The sequence below is a fragment of the Spea bombifrons genome, chromosome 7 (assembly GCF_027358695.1).
Source record: "Spea bombifrons isolate aSpeBom1 chromosome 7, aSpeBom1.2.pri, whole genome shotgun sequence".
NCBI lineage: Eukaryota > Metazoa > Chordata > Amphibia > Anura > Pelobatidae > Spea > Spea bombifrons.
This window is the reverse complement of record NC_071093.1, coordinates 16,588,074-16,597,839: the sequence shown is the minus strand read 5'-3', so window position 1 is coordinate 16,597,839 and position 9,766 is coordinate 16,588,074.

Here is a 9,766-nt window from a genome sequence, read left to right as displayed (position 1 = left end):
CTTTTTTTGCAAGTCCCTCTTTTATCTTGGTGTGCAGTTAAATTTGGGGAGTGCTAATGTGGTTTAAAAAAAGCCATTTTCTACGCATTGACCCCCCCCAATCAGTGTACCAACGGTATCAGTCCTTCTCCCCGAGGAGAAGCGTGCCATTCAACACTGGCCATTAATTAATATGTTATGTGTGCCATACATGCATACTATGTAATATTTTGTATGTTTATATATGTTATATATATTTTCTACAGGCTGTTGTATTGTCCCCTATTAACATTAAAACAAGCAGAAGTACCTCTTTAAATTCAGTACAATGTTTATACTGGAGTAAATTTACTAACATTAAAATATTGTTTTTGTTCATTCTGTGTAGAGCACACAAAGGGTTAAGAAACACACTCTGTTACATTGAAATGTGGGACACATTTATTTATTTCCTTGGATCACACTCATGGCAGACTGCTTTTTCATTGACTCATGACTTGATTAAAAAAAAGCAAATATCAAAATATGTCTGTGTAGTTGCAGGGCTCTTAATTCAGACTCATGTCTGAAACCTAAGAATGCTCAAAGATTACATCTGGACCTTTAACTCCGCAACAAACCATTACTTTTGGCTTCAAAGTGTGCAAGTTATATATCGAACGGAGAGATTGGGTTATTGTTAGTTTACTATACAGAATGTTATTTTATTCTGTTTTGCTATATTGTTGTTTTAACATAGCTCTATTGTGAGTTCATCTGTTGGGGAGTTATTTAAAAAATTGAGTGACAAGTTCAATAACTGCTGCCTCCCTAGGTAAAATCCAGAGTCCTTTGGTCTTTTAATTTTCCTTTTGGCACAGCTAGTAATATTAGCTTTTATTAGAAACACCATGCCTTCCCGTCAACTACTAATTAAAAGCAGCTTTTAATTGCAATAGTTCTTTTGTTCATGTTTTGTTGTACAGTTACTCTTAAAAGAAGAACTTGCTATTGTACTAAGGTGCAAGCTAGTACCTGTTATAGAGCAATGGTATATACAACCAAACTCTATTATTGTACACGATTAGAAAATATAGTTAACTTTAAATCAGCACCAAACTCATTTTTTCCTAAAGAATATATATTGTAAAATATAAGGCCCACCTTACACCTTGTTTTCGTATGTTATATATTACTTGTTATGTCCAGTTTTCCCATTGTACAGTTCTGTGGAATATGATGGTGCTATATAAAATAAATAATAACTGCCACAGTAGGAATTGTCGGTCACGCTAAGCAGGGCCTACAGCCAGGATATGCATGCTGCACTCTGGTCCTTGTCCTATCCGGACCTTTGATTCCCACAAGAACAAGTGTCCTCTGTGCTCTTCATGTCCCTCTGCTACCCACGGCTACCCTCAGCCCCTCCTGCTCCCATCTGATCCTACCTGCCCATTCCTGCACCCACCACTCTTATTCCCTCCTTTAGCGCCAGACCTGCTCTACTCTGCTCTGACACACCCAATCCATTTCCCCTCTGCTCTGATCAAACCCCTTTTCACCTTCTCTACCAATGCTCTCCAGCTCCCCTCTTATCCTCCCAGCCCTTTCCTGCTTCCACTGATTTGACCCCCAGCCTACAGCTCCCATCTGATCCTCCCACCCTCTCTGCTCTGACTTGCCCCTCCAGCTTTCCTCAGATCCTCTTTACTCCTTCCTGCCTCTTCTGCTCTTTCCAGCGCTCTCTTGTCCGCTTTCAACTCCTCTCAGCTGCTCCTCGCCCCTTCCCTCCTCCCACCCTTTCTACTTTGACCCTCTTCCTCCAGCTCCCCTCTGAAGTTGCTAGCCTCTTTCAGCTCCTTCAGCTCTGACCCACTCCCCCCATTTTCTGGCCTGCTTCTTCATGTTCCCGCTGCCCTGACCCACCCCTTTGTATAATAATTAATCTTGTTAAACTTTATTGTTAAGTGTTATCCTCCCTCCCCTTCCTGCTCCCTGTGCTCCGGCCTACACCCCTCTGATCTGACCCGCCCCTTCAAATCCTCCTTTAGTGTGACCAGCACCTCTCCTCTCTGACTTGCCCCTTCATGCCCCTCTGCTCTGACCCACCCCCAACTCTCCTCTGACCTGACCAGGTGTCCAGCAAGGTCACATAACACATGTATTAGAACAATAGCTCACATAGTGTAAGGTGCAATAAAGAAAAGTTTTCTGTGATCTAAGAGGGAGGAGAGAGAAATGTCATGTCAGTGCGTGAGTAAGCAGGTCAGATAGGAGCCCAGTTGCAGGGGATACCAGTTGCTCAGTTTGTACCCCACGATGCATTATTAACAGAAGGAAGGTACAGGCAGGCAAAAAGAAACACAAAGCGGGCTGAATCTTAATATGAGATGTATGTATTGAGAAGCAGGTGAGACAAGCAGGGACAGGCTGTAGAAAAGACCAAATATGGAACAGGCACAAAGGCAGAAGCAGAGCACGATAGCCTCTAGTCGGCACAAGATAGTACACTGTAGCTGGACTACCGGGGCTCGCTCTCTGAAACACGGCAGAAAACAACTGGTTAATCCACAATCAGAATACTGCTAGCAGGGAAACAGAGCCAGGCACCGCAATGCAAAGGCCCTGAATGGTGGAGTAAGCAGGTATATAAGGGGGAGGGCTGCACCCAGGTAAGCAGAGGCAGCTGGTCAGATCATTAGCATACAGGGTACTGTGATCTCACAGATGACCTCTAGAGACTGCAATGGACAATACACCCATTAAATGAATAAAGAGTCTGGACTGACAGGGTGGAACCCTGACATTGGGAGGGGGAGCTGCACTGATAATGGGAGAGCGTGTGTGTATGGCAAGGGAAGGGGAGGTAAAGTAAGGAAACGAGAACTGAAGACATGGTAGGTGAGCAGAGTGTACAAGACGAGAAGGAAGGCAAGTTGAACAGAAGGTAGAAGAGGTGAAATGAGGAGAGACAAAAAAGGGACAAAGACACCAGGAGAGAAAGGGAGGAAAAAGAAAGATTTCTGCCCACATCCGCCAGTTGGACAGCGACCCTAGTACAAGAAGAGTGACTTAACTGATTGAATGACACCTTTGAAAAAAAAACAGAAGGTTCACTATTTATGCAAACTATTAAACAATAAACATCATACATTTTTTGGTGCTTTCAAAAACGTGACGGTCAATTCACAAAGTCTATGTCAGGATGTTGCCAACATTCCATTGATCTTTGTAAAGATAGATAGACTAAAACAAACCGCTACGTTAGGTAAAGAGGGCCATGCTCGTAAGCTTTCAATCTAGCTCATGTAACTATAAACAAATAATGCCTTTTTCCTAATAAAGGAAAAAATCAACAAACTAGATGGTTCTCATCTGCCATTGTATTCTATGCTTTTGTGTTTCTTATATAGTTTTAAGTAGTGCAAAAAGGCTTCTGGAAGTCAAGCACCCTTTAAATGCAAGCTGCCCTATGTACATGGTTCATAGGAAATTCACAGAGAGGTGAGACTGTAAATATTTGGATTACTAGTCCATCACAAACGCTTCTGTGCTGTAAAGTTTATGGTTAATGAAGAACGTCTTGGGTACCAAACAGCAATTAATGCTGTAGGTTGGGAGCAGCTTTTTTGTCTGCATAGAAAAATCATCTTTATAGTGTCAACGGAAGTAAATCAAAGAGAAGAGCACTATTTAGCTCTTCTTATGTTAGTTCTTATGTTTAGTTCTTATGTTTAGTTCCAAATAATAGTTTAGGGTATATAGTTTAGGGTATATAACCTTTACGAATTATTTTGCCAGGAAATCACACACAAAACCACCTTTCTCAGTAATAAATACAACAAGGTTAGTTGACAGTCAATTCCTACAGAACTAAAGACCTTGAAACATTGGCCGACAGGCTGTGCCTTAGAAGTTGCCAAATCAGTTTGGGGTTAGTTGAGTTGCAGGAAGGCCGTGGCAGAACTCCTATAACCCGACGAAGGAAGATTGGAAGGAATATTCTGTTGTCATTTTTGGGCTGAAAGAACCTAGAGCTTCCAAAACAATTTTATCTGAACATCCCTGTAGATATTTTAGTTGTTCATTGAATTTGGTATTCCAAATACATAACTTTAAGATGTCTCAGTTACTACTTGAGAGATATACTGAAATTGGTTAAAACTGGGCAGTGACTAAATCCCGAAAAAATCCTAGTCTGTGTATGTCTGAGAGTGGTGTGTGGATCTGTGAGTGGTGTATGTGTATGAAAGTCCACATAAATGCACACTGTATACATACACACAGAAATCACCCGGTTTCTTCTCAGTACACTATGATGGACAGCTCTCTGCAGGATAATTTCCCAAGGTCGCACAGGGCAAACTCCTTAAAGACTGTCCCTCAAACATCAGTGGATATGGCAGCAACCCTATCCTCCGCACCCCCACCTTGTATACTCTTCAAATACTAATGTTGTAGGCTAGTTTGCAAAAATCTGCTGACAGTCACAACTATTAACAACAACATTTTGGAGATATCACATGTGGCTTTTGCAAGTGACACATGGAATGGATTTAACCAAGGCTACGAACAAAGTACATATGTAACGCAAAGCATATATTGGGTATCTCAGAACTGCTGCTATTTATACTAGAAACACTGTTTAGATATATCCAGAAAGGATGAAAACACCAAGCTTGAAAAATCACGGAAACTTTAAATGTCTGTTTTCCATTTATTATAATAGTAAATATCATGACATGCAAGTAATTCCCAGGGGAGGAAAGGCATGTTGAGGACATGGGTGGCCAGTCTAAACATATGCCAGACAAAAAAAGGAATCAGCACTCCCCACAAAAAATAGGTCAGTTCTTTTAAGTGTATGCTCAAAAAGCAATAACCATGTCACAAACAAAACATATAATACACACATGGTTACATGCTTGACATATGTTTGTAATTATGTTACAGATTCACATGGAATGGAGCAAAACTTAGAACTTATAAACAGGGCAGAATTTGTTGTAAACATAAGCCAAACTCTTGTTTTTTTGCCAGCAGTGATATCACATGAAAAGAAAACCAAAAATTGCCATGTTTTGATAATCAAGTAAAACAGGATATGTGATATGCCGGTGCTCAGCACTGAGGATGTGCCCACTGACCGGAAGGCAGAACAAGAAAAGGAGGGCAGGAGGAGGATTAAGAAGAGGAAAAGGAGCTGCAGGAAAGGATACATTCTGGGAGTGTGAGAAAGCACGAGTAAGTGTGTGAGTTATGCTGTACCACAATCAGTGATTGGCTCAGTATAAAGTGATGACAGTTATAGTGTACCACTGTCAATGTCTGGCTCAGTGATGGGAGTTACGCTGTAACAATAATTTAATAACTAGTTGAACCTCTTTTGTCAGTAATAACCTAAAACAAGCATTTCCAGCAGCTGCAGATCAGACTTGCACAACCTTCAGCAGGAGTTGTAGACCATTCTTCATTACAGAACTGCTTAAACTCAGTCATACCGTATTTGCTCGATTATAAGACGACCCCCCAAAATCTAAATATTAATTTAGGGAAAAAAACAAAAAGCCTGAATATAAGACTACCCTATAGGAAAAAAAGTTTTACTAGTAAATATTAATTCATGTAAAAAAAAATTCCTATTTAATAAAAGCTATGATTGAGAAAAATATGTTTTTTTATTTCCTTTTATTTGCCAACCTGCCCCCCCCAGTTATGCACATCTGCCACCAGTGTTGCCACTCTGCCCCCAGAAATGCTTTATACCCCCTATTTGCCACTCTGCCCCAAGATGTGCCTTTTAACCCTCTATATGCCAGAGTGGCATATAGGGGGTTAAAAGGAATATCATGGGGCAGAGTGGCATATAGGGGGTTAAAAGTCATTTCTGGAGGTATATATATATATATATAACTGCTAGCAGCAATCACACTCCTATCAAGCCAAGGCAGCCAGTACATGCTGGAACCTGGGGATGATAGGAGTGTGAGTACAGCCTCCCTATGCCATGCTACCACCACCCTCCTTGCACATCCATGCTATCACACACACTCTCATTCACAAACATTTAAATACTCGTTCATTCCATTAATCACACATACTTGCTCAAAAACTCTCCCCCACCCCCTTACCTGAACTGCAGATCTCTCGCTCGAAGACTTCTGCAGGGGCCCGGCCGTGCGAGCAACTTCTCTGGCCCCGCCCCCAGAGGAAGGAGGGGGGAGGCAGAATTATGTGACACTCTGCTAGCTTCCTGTTCTGCTGCTAGCAGAAGAGAGGCTGCTCGCGACCAAAGCACCGGTAAGCAGCCTGGCCCCAGCGGACATTTTTTTGAGGTCTGAATAGAAGACGACCTTTGATTATAAGACGAGGGGTATTATAATCGAGCAAATACGGTATTTCTAGGATGTCTGGTGTGATCGGCTCTCTTGAGGTCGTTCCACAGCACCTCTAATGGGTTAAGGTCTGGGCTCTTTTTTCTTTTTTTTTCTACAGAGCTCCAGTTGGCGGGCAGTCATCCTGAAAGAATCCTGTATGATAACTTGATAAACTCATTGTCCCCTTGATGATAGCAAGCTGTCCTGCACCCCAAACAGCAAAAGATCGCTAAATCATGATGCTCCCTTCACCATACTTCACCGTTGTGATGATGTTTTCATGCTGTTACGTGGTGCCCTTTTTACGCCATTCACGTCTTCTTGAAAATTGCAAACTCAAAAAAGTTTGAGTGTGTTTTTAAGTCAAAGTAGCTCTAAACCACACCTCCAATTGAATCAAATTAGCTTTTGTACTTTTTCCAACCCACACTGTGAATGTTTGAATGATGTATTCAATATGAATACAAACAATACAATAATGGATGTGTTATTAGTAAAACAGTGTTTGTTTATTATTGTCACTTAGATAAAGATCACATTATATTTTAACATAAATGTATACAAAAAATTGGGCAGACTGGATGGGCTGAATAGTTCTTATCTGCCGACACATTTTATAAATGCTGGTTATTCCAAAGGGTGCACTTTCTTTTACTTGTTACTTTATTTCTAGGCCTTCTAACACTGTGAATAGGCAAGTTAAAGCCTTGACATATCTGGGTCTGCTACCACTGTATATTTGTTATTGCAAGAACAGGATGACACATCTAGGTCTACCCATTGCATAATAGTAAGATAACCTGTCAAAGTATCACAAAATTGATATCTGGGCAAAAATCTTCCAATTAAATATTTTATTACTAGAAAAATGCTCCAGGAAACTGTTGCTAATTATTAACATTGAAAAAATCATAAAAAGTTAACATGTATTTTTTGTTTGTGAAATATGACGCCGGTTAATAAACATCATTTTTTTAGTGCTGATTTAAATCACTTTGTCTACCTGACAGGGACACTCAACACGAAGCCCAAGGGCCGAACTGGCGATGACAAGGCAGTCCTGGCACTTTAAGGCTGTGGGTCACCTGGTGACTTAAGTGCTGCTGATCACCAGAATCAGGAATCTGCACACACTCCCACAGGAACTCAGGTGCTTAGCTGTGCCAGGAAGGGCCAGCTCCCCAGTAAATCAAAATAGAAAAAGGCTCCAGGCACTCATGGACAAGTGCTGCTGATGGCTGGATATGGATGGGTGCACATTATGTTTTTTTATGTAACTGGAGTGGCAGATCAGGTGAGTAAGGTGAGTAAGTCAGATGAGTAAGGGAGAACAAATGGTCAGTGGCCCACCAGGCATTTTCCTGGTGTGTCAGACGGCTGATCTTGGCCTGCCAGGCCCTATATGTGAAACAGTGGCACGTGGTTTCTAGGTGTGTATAGCAATAAAATGGTTTATTTACAAGCAGCAAATGAGGAATTTGGTGGGAATTCTCGGCAAGGGAGATTGTTAAAGCACATCGTGCAGATGTGCCGGCAGCGGGGGCTGTTTATGCACATCGCCGCTGCCGGTGAACATCTACGCAATGCGCTTAGACAATCTCCCGTGCCGGCACTCCCTCCGTGGAAAGTGCTGGCAGGGGAGGCTGTCTGAGCACATCCGAGAGTAGGATACAGGTCCCCTGCACCGCTGCGGGGGATTTGTATCCTAACCCCGTTGCCTGCCCGGCGCCCGGGACTGCATGTCCCGGGCGTCGGGCGCTAGACCCCGAATATAGGCCGCACCCCCACTTTAAAGACTTAAAGTGGGGGAAAAAAGTGCGGCCTTTATTCGAGCCAATACGGTATATATATATATATATATATATATATGATTGCTAACAGCAGTCACACTCCTATCATGCCCAGACAACCAGTACATGCTAGAACCTGGGTATGCCTGGGCGTGATAGCAGTTAACGATTATATATATATATATATATATATATATATTTATATTGCTATTTAATTTTTTTGTTGCTTACTTTTAATAAAAGTGTGAGATTTTTTTTTATGGTGTGGGGGGTCATTTTTGGTTTTGACCAAGTAAATGCTGAATTTTTGGTTTCAGTCCAGAATTTTCATTTTGGTGCATCCCTACTAAGCCAGACACTGAAGTGATTGGCCTATACCACATCAATGTTTGGCTTAGTATATAGTGATAGGGGTTATGGTGCACTGTTGTCAATGTCTGGCTCAGTGTATAGTGATAGGGATTATGCTGTACCACTGTCAATGTCTGCCTCAGTATATAGTGATAGGTGTTATCCTGTACCACTGCCATCGTCTGCCTCAGTATATAGTGATAGGTGTTATGCTCTACCCCGTGAATGTCTGCCTCAGTATATAGTGATAGGTGTAATGCTGTACCCGTCAATGTCTGCCTCAGTATATAGTGATAGGTGTAATGCTGTACCCTCGTCAATGTCTGCCTCAGTATATAATGATAGGTGTAATGCTGTACCCCCGTCAATGTCTGCCTTACTATATAGTGATAGGTGTTATGCTGTACCACCTTCAATGTCTGTGCCAGTATATAACGATAGAAGCTATGCAGTTTTAAAGTGTGTGGGGGGGGGTGCCACATACAGGATCCGCCCCAGCTACGCCCCTATGATGTCTTTTAGAATGTCCTTATTGACATCATTCACCAAACAATATCACTTTAAACTATAGGGATTAACTTTGCCATGGTAATTGTATGGGCTGGATGGGCTCAATTGTTACATTAATTTCTCAGTAAACTTAGTTAAAGCACTTATATACACCGATCAGCCATAACAATACGACCAATGACACTAATAATCTTGCTATCATGTCAATGGGTGGGATATATTAGGCAGCAAGTGAACATTTCGTCCTCAAAGTCGATGTGTTAGAAGCAGGAAAACTGGGCAAGCGTAAGTATCTTAGCAACTTTGACAAGGGCCAAGTTGTGATGGTTAGACGACTGGGTCAGAGCATCTATCAAAACTGTAGCTCTTGTGTGGTGTTCCTGGTCTTCAGTGGTCAGTACCAGTCAAAAGCAGGAAAAGCAGTGGACCAGAGACAGGGTCATGGTTGGCCAAGGCTCATTGATGGGGGCGAAGGCTGGCCCATGTGGTAAAATCCAACAGGCGAGCTACTGTAGCTCAAATTGCTGAAAAAGTTAATGCTGGTCCTGATAGAACGGTGTCAGAACACACAATGCATTAAGTTTGTTGCATACGGGGATGTGTAGGCCCAGACCAGTCAGGGTGCCCATGCTGACCCCTGTCCACTGTCGAAAGCGCCTATAATGTGCACGTGAGCCTAAGAACTGGTCTACGTAACAATGGAAGAAGGTGACCTGGTGTTATGAATCACGCTTTTTTTACATCATGTGGATAGCCATGTGTGTCACTTACCTGGAGAAC